This window comes from Delphinus delphis, chromosome 6 (assembly GCF_949987515.2).
Source record: "Delphinus delphis chromosome 6, mDelDel1.2, whole genome shotgun sequence".
Taxonomy (NCBI): domain Eukaryota; kingdom Metazoa; phylum Chordata; class Mammalia; order Artiodactyla; family Delphinidae; genus Delphinus; species Delphinus delphis.
The window spans coordinates 71,993,408-72,006,720 of NC_082688.1; the positions used below are offsets into that span (position 1 = coordinate 71,993,408).

The 13,313-nt window shown below is 43.1% G+C and overlaps 1 pseudogene; it reads left to right on the forward strand.

The window, feature by feature from the left end:
- Positions 1–475: 475 nt before the first annotated feature.
- Positions 476–2,314, forward strand: LOC138414118 (ferritin light chain pseudogene; annotated as a pseudogene).
- Positions 2,315–13,313: the final 10,999 nt, after the last annotated feature.

Genomic DNA, 13,313 nt, shown 5'->3' on the forward strand with positions numbered 1-13,313 from the left:
TAAAAAATTACTTACATTAATGCAGAGATTACTTGGCTTGAAATTTATCCGCCCCCACTGGTTATTCTTTGGATTTATCTGGCTGATGACCTCTGCTGACCTGTAAATTTCCTAAAGGACTAACTCTGCACACGCGTGTTTCCAAAGAGAGAAACAGGAGCAGTTTCCAAGGGCATGTCATTCCTGTATCATTCATTCTATCTCTACAGAGGACTGCTTTCTCAAAGTGTAAGAAAAATACCTGCAAGTAAGTATAAAAAGAAAAAGGATTCCAACAGAGACACCAAGTCATTATACTACAGAACTGTGGGTTATTCCTTTCATTTGAGGGCTACTGATTTGAGATCTTTAAAAAAAAAAAAAAAATCAGTCTAGAGGAAGCAAATCAAAGAGAATATGGTAATTAAAGCTGTCAAAGGAAATACTAACCAGTAAAATCGTCTAACTGGAATTATGAGAAGATATCATAACTCCCATGGAGGAAAAAGTATGTTCTTCTCCAACTTAGTGTCGTGCAGGAATTTTTCATTCTCATAGCAACAAAAATTATCCTAATTAGTTAAAATGTATCAGCTACTTACTGTGTGCCAGGAATCGTTCTAAGTGCAATATATATGTCATCTCCTATACTTTTCGTAGCAACTCTATGATGTATGTGTTATTGTTGCCCTCTCTCAATTTCATATTTGACAGATAAAGAAATTTTGCGGCAGAAAGTTGAAGTTACTCTCCAAAGATGGCCCCCAATAATTCTGCCCCTCCCTGTATGTACAAGCTGCTCCTCCCATAAAGAGGGACAACTTACATTCCTTCCCCTTGTATCTTCTAAGACTAAATTGGCCAATAGAATGCAGAGAAAGAAGTATTGTGAGTATTCTAAGCCAGGTATTAAGAAGGCTGGGCTGTTTCTACATCTCGAAATCTAGCCATCATGTTGTAAGAAAGCCCAAGCATCCATGTGGAGAGGCTCTTGCGGAAAATAATCAAGACCTTTGGCTCACGGTGGCCGTTGAGCTCCCAGCCAACAGCCAGTACCAACTTGCCAGTTATGTGAGTGAGCCATTTGGGAAGTATATCCTCCAGCCCCAGTTAAAACACCCCAGCTGGTAGCACATGGAGCAGAGATTAGCTCGATCAAACCCTATCCAAATTGCAAAATCACTGTTGTTTTAAGCCACCAAGTTTTGACATTGCTTATTACACCCCAACGGACAAATGAAACACTGAACTACCAAGATTGCACAGTGAGATAGTCCAACGTCATGTAGGCCATACCTTTCTCTCTCATATAAATTAAGCTGCATATGAGGATGTGCAAAGAAAGGATTCGAATCAGAGGCAGGGGTGAATGGAAAATGTGCTTATATGGACACCTTATTCAACAAAGAGTCACTGAGAATCTGGGAGGTACCAGGAACTGAGCCCAGATGCTATAGATACAAAGGTGAAGAGTCAGCCTTTAGCTCAAGAAATTCTCCATGCAAGGCCACTAAGACAAAATTTCAATACCATAGGAAATGATCAAATTGATGCAAAATAACGGACAGCTGTTTGGGATTACCTGATGAGGGGACCTGAGTTAAAAAGTTAATACTCTTGGCAGTGGAAGATCTATCTCTTGCTTCAACAGTGTTTAGACGAAACAGACCCAGGGACGCCCCTGCTTCCAGCCTCCGACCACCCTCCAACCTCCTTTCCAATCGCAACCTTTGGAACCAACCACTCAGCCGCCTTCAGCTTCCAGGACCAGCCAACACTGTTTTTTGAGCTTAGCTCCCTATTGTCGATCAACCATGACCTCCCCAGATTCCTCAGGATTATTCCACCCAGGTGGAGGCCGCAGTGAACTGCCTGGTCAACATGCATCTGCAGGCCCCCTACACCTACCTCTCTCTGGGCTTCTATTTCGACCACAACGATGTGGCTCGGGAAGACGTGGACCACTTCTTCAGCAAGTTGGAGGTACAAAACATACATCTCTTGAAGATACAAAACCAGCACGGCAGCTGTGCCCTCTTCCAGGACATACAGTGCAGAAGCCGTTCCAACATGAGTGGAGTAAAACCGCAGACGCTATGGAAGCCACCGTGGTCATGGAGAAGAACCTGAACCGGGCCGTTTTGGAGCTGCACGCCCTGAGTTCTGCCTGCGCAGACTCCCAGCTCTCGGACTTCCTGGAGAGCCACTTCCGGGGGTGAGCAGGTGAAACTCATCGAGAAGAGGGCGCCCACCTGACTAATCTCCGCCAGCTGGTGGCCCCCAGGCTGGGCTGGGAGAGTATCTGCTCAACAGGCTCAACCTGGAGCACGAATAGGAACCTCCTCAGACCAGCGGCCCTTGAGGAGCCCCTCTGGCACCGCTCTGGTGTCAGGGCTTCTGCCTGAAGCCTCTCTCTGCAGCCACTAGGCAGCTTTTTAACCACCCTGGGGCCTTCTCCCAAGCTGTGAACCAAATGTAAATAATAAAGCTTTTTGCAGAAAAAAAGTTAATGCTCTTGATTTTTTTCCAGCCACCCTAAGTCAAAGAATTACTGGGCAAGATTTAGAGTAAGCTTGGAGTGCGGGTAGGAGAAAAGTGTAAGTAAACTTGCAGGGTCGTTAGGGAAGGAAAATTTAAAACATTCAAAGTTATCTTTGTACACACACACACACACACACACACACACAGTACTCCTACGGCAAGGTCCACGGACGTATTCTGACCAAATTGAATGTCAAAGAATTCTTTAAAAATGGTTGCAGGGACTTCTATTATAGTTCCAAGATGGAGTAGCCCCATTTCCACCTCTTAGAGAGGCAGAGTTCCTCTCTCTTAAAACTAAGAATTCGAGAACATATGTTCCAGACATGGCAGAAGCCTCAAACCAGAAACCACCACCATGAACAGACAAGAAATTTACTTGAAGAAGAGCCTATACCCCCTAGCCAAAATACAAGGAAAGGGGTAACCTATATCAACAGAAAACCTTTTTGGTAATACTGCCTTACTCCAGGCAAACTCCAAAAGAAACACTGCATTTCTCCCACCCCATGGTTTTAGGGGAGCTGAGTAGGAAGCCGATCTTCCACTCTACCCCATCCGTCTCCCGTCTCCACAGAAGCAGTTGGTAACACTCAGATTCCTCCATCAGGATAGCATCAGTGAGGTCCAGCAGCAAGCTGGGCTTCCCATCCCTACCGGGGAGCAATGAAACTCAATAAACAGTGAGTCACATCTAGTCGGCACTTCACTTTCCCTACGATCCATGTCACTGGAGCCTGGTGGAGAGCTGAACCACCATGCCTACCTGGCATCAGTGGAAGGTATGAGGTGGCTTAGTTGGCACTCATCCCCCCCCCCCTTCCTCTCCCTCATTGTCAAGGATGCCTTGCTGAGCTTCCTTTCTCCCTTGTAGCAGCAAAGCAGGTGAGCCAGCCTTCTGCTCTCCCCCTCTCTGTTGTCAGCAAGACATAATCTTACAACGCTTGGAGGCAATAAGGCGGTACAAGTTGATGCCTTGACCGGGAAGGTATCAGTAGGACCAAGTGGGGAGCATCCTCTTGCACGGAAACAATGTGAGCCAGCTCTCTACTTCTGCTATTGGCAGAGCCCCTTTAGGAAGCTGGACATACACACCCATCCAGCCCTCACTTAAGCTACACCTCAACAGGAGGACTACCTACCAAAAAAAAGATTAAATAGGATCCAAATTCTCAAAAAATAATCTCCAAAATGTCCAGGATACAATCGAATATCGCTGATCATACCACGAACCAGGAAAATCACAGTGTAAATGAGTAAAGACAAGCCCCAGCCACCAACACTGAAATTAATCAGATACTGGAATTATCTGACAAGAATTTTAAAGCAACCATCCTAAAAATGCTTCCATAGCAATTACAAATTCTCCTGAGACAAATGAAAAACGAAAAATAATTATCAACAACATTGTCTCTTATGTTACTTAGTTTATATAACTGGCAACTATGGCTATGCCGTCTTTTCTTCTTGGAGGTACACAAGTTGCTTGCTCCTTAACAATAAGGATATTATACCCATCTGAGAATATTTATAGTGCTGGCCCTCATTTTCCAAAGAACCTAAGACATTATTATGCAATTGAATCTTCTAAAGTACCCACAGCCAACATGACGTCGTTGAAGGAGGTCAGCTAGAGGATGTGACCGCCGGTTGACCCGCAAGCTGGACACAGGAAGTCGGAAGCTCCTCACTCCCTCCCGTCCTTGGAATGTACATTCTGCCCACCATTCCCACACTAGGAGCTGTTTCACGGCCGTAATCTGGAGAGTAAGGTGTTGTTAAGACCATCTGGACTGAATACGAGACTGAACGTAGTTAAATAAACTTTTAAGATTCTGGCAGGTGGATGAGGAGATCACCCCGTCTTCTTGCCACCCAGGGCAAGCTTTGTGTATAAGTTCCCTTGCTTATTAAAACCTCCACCTACCATTCTGGAGTGATCTGCCTCTTTCTTCTGTCTCTTCTTGCCCTCTGTGTACAGGGGCCAGTTTCACCCGGATTTCACCTGGGAAGTTCTTGAGTTTTTGAACTAACAGATGCACAACATATGCCCAGTAATTAATTTCATTGTCACATTAGCTGCTCACCAATTTCCTGTAAATTTCATGCCATGTATTTATTTGCTTAACATCTGTCTCAAAACTTAAAAACCTCTAATTAAAATGCTCTAGAACATGGTAAATAAAAGAAATGCTGAGTATTTTGGCTTGATACTGACTTTTGTTTACCTCTGACACATAAAAATGTACTTACTTTTTTCTGAAGAAAAGTATTTGTCAAATGTTTACCGGCGGATAAGACTTTAGAGAGAGAGATGCTTCTGATGACCTTCCTTCATTAAGGTTTTTGGCTTCCATGGTATAAATCAAGAGGTGCCACCAAGGCATACCTTTCCCTCATTGCTGCCATAAAGCCTGAAATTACACGGTCAGAGTCTGTGCATTAAACACCTTTCCATCTTCAGGTATGTCTTCTCCCCAAGTGAAACTACCCTCTGAGGAAATGCATCTCCGTGATGAATGCCCTGTTGGGTCTCAGAAGACATGAGCTCCATGTGATGCCACTGCTCACTGCCCAGTGTGACTCTGGGCAAGTCTTTTAACCCTTCCAGCCCTGTATTATTATTATTATTTGTTGTTGTTGTTTTTTGTTTGTTTTTGCGGTACGCGGGCCTCTCACTGTTGTGGCCTCTCCTGTTGCGCAGCACAGGCTCTGGACGCGCAGGCTCAGCGGCCATGGCTCACGGGCCCAGCCGCTCCGCGGCATGTGGGATCTTCCCGGACCGGGGCACGAACCCGTGTCCCCTGCATCGGCAGGCGGACTCTCAACCACTGTGCCACCAGGGAAGCCCCCTTGTATTATTATTATTTGTAAAATGTGGATAACCTACCTGTCTTCTCCACTTGGCAGAGTTAATGAGAAAACTAAAACAGTGCATATGTGGGTACTTAATGTAATGAGCTATACAAATACAAGTGATTACTATTAGCAGATAATTTTTTGCAGAATTTTATAAAAATTACTTAACACATCAGAACAAAACGTTTGGTAATAAAACATACAAAGAGGATTTTAGGGGCTACCAGAGGGCTAGTAGGTATATCAAAAGGAGAGGACCATGAGAGAGAAAGAGGGACGCTGCCAGAGACACATTTTGCTGCACCTCAGGTTGCCTCTGCAGAGGTGTTTAGTTGGAATCAATGATCCTTGCAACGTGTCCATTGGAGTGTATGCTCAGGGCTGAGAGGACACCTAGAGCAAAAGATGCTGTGTATGCACATGATACATAGATTCAAGGGTGTGGGCAACCTCCAAAAGGGCTCAAAAATCAGAGACCCTCCAGTTAACACTATTCCTGGACTGTCTTAAACACTTTTTCCTCCACCATTCATTTTTGTTAAAAGGTTGTTCTCTCCCAGTACCTGAGAAGCTGCAGAGGTGTCAGGAAAAAGTACTGGAATGAATATCCAAAGGCTGGACTTGATTCCATTACTAATTTACTATGTGACCGACCTTGAGTATGTCTCAACCTATTTAGAACGTTTAACTAAATATTATACTTATTTACTCTCTGTGGTTGGGAAACTTTTTTCTAATTTGCTTCACTCTTTTGTTGGCATCTGTTTTTATACATTCCCCCCGCCCCCAAAGTTACTGGTCTTGGGAACTATTTCCTGATATAGAGTTTAATTTTCTTGCAGCCAAACTATATGTAATATCACTCAAGAGTAGTGACTCGCACTACTTTCACAAGTAGGTATACGTGTGGATTCTGGTAATTTTGTACTCTGTAGAGTAGGAAGAAAAACACAACTCAAGTTGAGAAAAAAATTATCCTCAAAAATGTTTCCTTATAACTGTTTTTAGAGGCCCTTGTTAAGATTAGAGTCGAAGGCGGTGCTAAGGTCGTAAACCGTGCCAGAGAACAATGGGAAAAGGGCAGGCTTAGTGGTCAGAAAGACCCAGGTTGAATCCTTGGTTCTGCTACCCACTAGCTAAGTGACTTGTACACAACTGTAAATTGGGATAACATCTAGCTTGCAGATCAGATTTTCTACGCTGATTAAAAATAATGCAAATAAAGTCCTTGCATATATAAGGAAGTCAATAAACGGTACCTCTATTATGATGATAGTTGTGATTGCTGGGGAAGAGAGAGAGCACCGAAGGAGCAGGTGATCCTAGTCAATCTCAGCGTTGTAGAGCCTTCCAAGAGGGACCGGAAGCCTGCCATTCATCTCAAGAATTTCAATCTATGTCCTCTGGATTCTTTGCAGTAGACCACAGCATACTCTCTAAGATGCCAAATTGTCCCCCATGAGCTTCTCCTGAATGCTGTTCCCCCAAGAGGAGTAAAAAAGGGCACATCTTCCAACTTTTGTGATAGAAAATGATGATCATAGCTATAATAATAATTACTATAATAATTATACTTACCACTTATTCATTTATTGTGTCCTTTCTATATAGGTCAAGCATTGTACTAAGTCCTTTACGTATATTATCTTATTTCATCTTTTCTTCAATTTTGTGAGGTAGGTATTATTACTCCATTAAAAGAAAAGAATCTCAAGGCTCAAAGAGGTTAATAACCAAAAGAGCCAAGATTCAAACGCACTCGCTTATTCACTACTCTACTCTGCCTTATGTGAGGCACTAAAATACTTAGCCTTGTTAATACTTAACCCAGGCTCCCCAGATGCTAAAAATTTATGATAATTACATAATTAGAATTTCAAATTTAGGGCAGTGACTGAGAATTATTATACTTCATTATGTGACCTTACAAAAGTATTTACTATAATAAATTTGCACTATCTTTTGGAGAAGTCTACAGTCTTCTTAAGCAGAGTCACACGTATTTAAACAGAAAAGTACGAATGAAACTGTATCCTCAACAAACAAGAAGATGATCAAATTAAATAATAGCTGCAAATACTGTCACTGGAAATATATATGCAAACACTAAGTGCCAGGCACAATTATAAGCATTTTACATATATTACTTAATTTAATCCTTACAGCAATTCTATGAAGTAGATACTATTAAAATTCCCATTTTACAGATGAGGAAACAAAGACAGAAGAAGTATAAATAACGGATTTTGAACAAGTTGATTAAACATCCAGGACAGGAAAAAGTCTTTACTAAGTGAAGAACACAGAATAAATGCAAATCCAAGAATCATTCTTCATTTTTAATTGAGAACAAGAACAACATAGAAGTTGTGCCTTGATTGAGGGACTTTAATGATCAATTTACAAATAAATTGTGTTTGTATATCCCAGATATGTGAACTTCACACCGCTGAGCCAAAGTCATCAAACCCTTTCACTTTGCTAAGATTGAGTCCTTATATGTTCAAGGTAATACAGACTGCACGCATGTTATCAACATTTGGTCTTATACCTCTACCACACTTTTCTGTACTCGTGGAATTGTTTTATAACACTCATCACCTAGGTTTCATAATCTATTTCATCAGTGCTTGTTCTTATTTTTCTTATAAAATCTAACAAATGGGTTGTGATGCCTTCACTTATGGAATTAGTGATACCCAATTAGTCATCTGACTACTCCAGACTTAATCTTCCTCTTACTTCTCTTTAAATAAATCAGTACCTGCTTGTGCTCTGAATGAGATTGGGTGAAGAGAAATCTGGCCATCCTTTATCATAGAGAGCCAATAGTTTCAAACATCCCCAAAGTGATCTTGAATCAGTGAGATCCAGCTCCTGCCTTTGGTAATTCTTAACTGGAACACTTTATCCCAATAATATGAGACATAGCCTGAGTGATGCTTAAGTTCACCGTTTAAAAATGAAATTAAAAAGATTTTTAAAAATTAGCTAATAGCCCTTCTCTATTTTCCTAGAAGTTGTGCTAGCTTTAACATACATGTTCCAGAAGTATAAATACTAAATACCTACTAAAATCCAGGCCTTGTGCTAGGTGCTGGGGATACAGAGATAATTAAGACATACTCCCAAGGAACTGAACCAGACAGGGCACCAAAGCCAGTCAGCTAACTGTCATCTTGAAATTGTGGATTCTGTGTCATAACTTATCACTCACATTCTGCCCTAGCCTTTCTCGTGCTTGGCATGAATTTTCCTTTCCTCAGCCCCGACCTCTCCTCTCCTATTCTATTCTTCTACGGCCGCAGGACAACAAAGGTCATTTGGAATGCGAGTAAAACTTAGCTGTAACCAAAGATGCAAAGATCAAAGTTGGCAGCTACATGAAGTTCAGGATTAAGAGACTTCCTCTTTAAGATCAAAATTCCAGATGATCCAAATATAGGCAAATGAGTCCCAGTAGAACACTCCGTTTTCTGTGCTGAATCCAGGAACGAAGCAGAAATCACCATAGAACTGCGTTTCACCCCGTTTTACCCGTGGTCTTGATGCTAATTGCCTAACCCCAACAGTGAGATCGCGTTTCAAAATATGGTCAAACACAAAACAGCCAAGTCAATCAAGCATTAAGTATTCAAGCACAATTATCCCAACACATGCCCAAGTACCAGCAGTGAAGCAGCCTCAGTTGGGAGCAGCTCCATAATCACCTCTCCGGTCAGCCGAGACTTTAACCTCTCCCCTCGGGGCCTCCTGTTGGGGACGCCGGGCTGGCTCCCAGGGTGTGAGAGATCACAGCGCCAGCGGCGCCCCCCGTTACGGGGCCTCATTTAAATGCGTGCTCCAGGCGGGGGAGAGGCGGGGCAGAAGGTCCGCAGAAGTTCCCATTGTTGGGGAGAGACGCGTGGAAGCAGATGGTGCAGCCGGTCGGTCTGGCTGTCAGACGCTTTCTGTCAAGTTCTCTGGGGACTCCGGGGCTTTCTTTCCACTCTCCGCTCGCTCAGGTCGTGTGTGTTTTCTCAGGGTGGGCGAGGGGTCCCTTTCTTTATCGCCCCTCACATTTCCAGGAGGCCCACTGGCCTCCTCCTTCCCCCCATTCCTTCCTTCTGCTTTCTCTGCTTTTTCTGGACCAGCTAGTTCTAAGCCTCCAAGGACCCACTCGATGCAGAGAAAAGCAAGCGAGCGATTTCCTTTGTCTCCAACTGATGCCGCGCTCCCATCCAGCGGGCTTCCGACTGGCATGCTCACTCAGTTATTTAACAAATTACTCCACGGTCCTCGTTTGGGCTGATTGACATTTACAGCTAACCAACCCCTACAGTTAGGGGCGATGTGGTAACTGACTTTCATAGTCTTCCTTCTTCCTTTCAGTCCTGCAATGGGGTGAGCAGACAGACCTGGTGCTTTGGTTTGACCTGATGCTCACCTTACATAACATTGTCAGGGTCTAAAAAAGTAAATAAAGCATGGGTTACAGATGCAACCTTTATATGCATCCGTAAGGGACAAACAGGAGCTTGTGTATATATAACTCTTGTCTCTAAAGTATTAGCTGTTGAACGCAAATCTTGGCCTCAATGCTCCCTTTTAAGATTCCACATAGCTTATGCCAAGGCAGCTCTTCCTTGCAGTTCTCAGTTAAGATTTCCTCCAGTTTAGGATGTTAAATTTGTTTTCGTTTTTAAACCATACTGGCAGCCCCGTGCTCGTTAATGGTATCTCTGTGAGCTGGACAAAGTCAACGTAAGTCCAGAAGACTGCTGTCTGGGATTGAGTGGCAAAATAAAGTCAGAAATACCATTTATTCCCCCTCATCTGCCTGGGATTAATCTTTTCCTCCCCGGGGCTATTCTCTAGACTTAAATGATGTAATGTTTCATTTTGCACTCATCAATAGAATTTCCGTTTCATATTTATCTCCCCTTCTCCCTCAAATTGTGAAACCTGTGAAAAGAGAGCTTATAGTATTCATATTTACCAGTTAAGGATTCAATATTTTTCCCTGGTACTACATACAAGCAGTGCAGTAAATGTTGAATAAATGAATGAATAAAAGAAATTAACAAATGGTAGAAATAAACAAAAGGGAATATGAAAAATACAAAAGAGTGTCTAAACTAAATGTCAATCATTTCTTCCATACCCCAACTACTCCAGATATTCCAGTATGCCACAGTAAAAACCACATTTTACTTGGAAGTAAAATGGCTGTGAGGAATTAGAAAGAAAACCTGAAATCACTAAATACTCATGGCCCAAACTATCCAAGAACACTAAGTGTCCAAGTGCTAACGTCCCAAGGAGACAGGCCCACCAACTGGCAATCTGCACAAGTAGGTCTGCAAGAAGTACCATGGATACACCTGTGAGAGATGGGATAGGAGCTTAGCATGGCCTCTGGACCCCACCCAGTCCCCTGTGTGAGCCCTCTGAAGACAGGGGCTGCAATGCAGAAGCAGAAGTTGTGGATTCACTACGTGTAGTGCTGTCTTAGTGCCCAAGATACAAAATGTGTCCATCTCCCCACTGAATAGCAACTGCCACAGGCCCTTGAAGATTTACACTTTCGGAGCATCTGCAGATGGCATCCTTGGCACTGATATCAAACATCGTCCATGGGTACCTGGAGCAGCAAGACACCATCAAGTGGCTTCCAGACATCAACAGAGATGAGGATCTGGAGAGAAAAGGGAGAAATGGATGCATCCATTGTGGGAGAGAATACTGCTGCGAACACTCTCAAGGAAAGAAAAAGACTGATTGAAAATTTGAAGCCTATGTACCCTACTTCAGCAGAGAGAGGTAGAAGCTAGGACGTATTGATTATGCACACTTAACACATATTTTTCTTTTCATTGCATGGAGACATAAGCACCAGGAAATCCATCTTGCACATATAACAATGAACCCTCCAATTTGAAGTTGTAAAACACTCTGCTTAGGGACGAGTATCTCTTTAGTTTGTGTTTTATCATTTTTCTAAGAAAATCTTCTCTAATCCATTCAGTCTGCTATTTTGTACCTTAAAAATAGGTTACTGTTTGCACAAGAATCAGTAAAATAGGATTGGCAAATGCATGATAGGTACACTGCCATCATCCCTTCCCATATCCATTACAGACATTGCTAATCAATCAAGGCCTTGATTGCAGCCTTAGAATCCTGATAAAGCACAATATACCAGCAGCCTTCCTATCAAGGAATCTATACTGGTATTTGATGTTGCTCGTAGTTGTCACCTTCACTTTAAAGATAATAATCATATATTCCGAAGATTAAAACATAGGAAATGAGCTTCATTGTTCAAGAGGTTCTGAGAAGACCCCATGATGCAGCCTTTACTATTAAAAGGGCATTGTCTACCACTGCTGGTTTCCACAATCCATAGAATAGAGCCTGTGAGATTAGGGTAGGGGCCATCATGCAAGGAAGAGCTTACTCAGGTAGCAACTTGGTAAACTTGCACTTGCCTTAGTATATGTCTCTGTGGCACTGGTGAGTATTCGTTTGCATTGGAGAAACTAAGGAAATCCAGAACACTTTCCAAGGAGGTGGTTTCTCAGGGTTAGCAGGCCCCAGGATAGGAATAGGAGGTTCATTCTCTTTGGCCATCTCTTCCTCGAAGTGATAAGGCAGAGCATTGGGGCTCGTTGCCTTTCTCCTGGGACATGACCTTTTCAACATATGAAGGCCCTCAGTCAATATGCTCATACACTGAGGCCATCACAGAAACAGGAAAATATCACAACACAAAGAATGCCTCAGGCCAGGAGCATCTTCTCAGGCTTCTCTTCTCACTGCCTAGAATAAGAAATTTGAAGAGCAAGTTGCTTGTTTTGTGCTTTTTGTTTTAGCTCTCGAATGTTACGTGTTTTGCATATACAAATTACCTCATGTGATCCCCACAACCAACCTATGAATTATCCCCATTCTTAAATGAGTACATGAAGACCCAATGGGATTAAAGTGCCCACAGTCACAGAGCCTGAAGCGGCCAGATCAGTATTCAGATCAGGTCTGTCACAGCAAAGCCAATGTTCTCTCCCCACACACTGGAAGTCCACCTCAGTGTGCACCTACCTGTGCACCCAGAATACTTTTAGGACCATGTATGCCCCTTCCTTCCCTCTCTCTGGACTGAAGTTTCAAGGGCCTTCTTTATCACTGGCCCACCCTGACTGCTTTGTGTGCCATGTCTGGGTCCGGTAATATTACAAACCACAGAGAAGGCCCATCCCTATAGTTTCACTCTCTGCAACACAAAAGAATTCAAGGGAATCTTCTCTGAGGTTTTATTCCCTGATCCAGGGAATATCTAACCAGGCTATTAAAAGCCTCTTGTGGGGTCTACCTCTGGTTGTTTTCAACCAGAAGTAGATACGATTTCATGAACACATGTTACTGATAGGCTGTTGGTTAGTGGGAGTAGGAGACAGTGAAATGGAAATAAGGTCACTGTCTGAGATTTCAACTCTTCAATCAACAAATGCACTCTGGGGTGATACTAACAATATTTAATAGCAGGTATGAAACAGGTTATCAGCCAATGAGAATGAGCAGATCCTGGAAGCTCCCCTGCTGTGCCAGACATCATGAACCTGTAGACTGCTGAACTGCGGGGACATGTGGTAGGATGGTGGGGTGCAATGGGAGGACTCAGGGCAGTGACTGTCCCCACTAGTAAGAAAGTTTTCAAATATTTTAAAAACTGGTAGGGCCATGAAGGTGGTACAGCAGTGGAACATCAGCCCTGGATATGCTCCCAATAACGTGACTGGCCTACAGCCTGATGGAATGTTTTAACACTCAGGAAGAGTGCGTTGATCAGAAGAGGGAGGCGGTTAGTCACAGAGGCAAATGCCAACATCCACATCCATCCTGATGCTGATCCAGAAGAGATTTTGATCCACTCAGCAGGACTAGTCAGTGGTGGA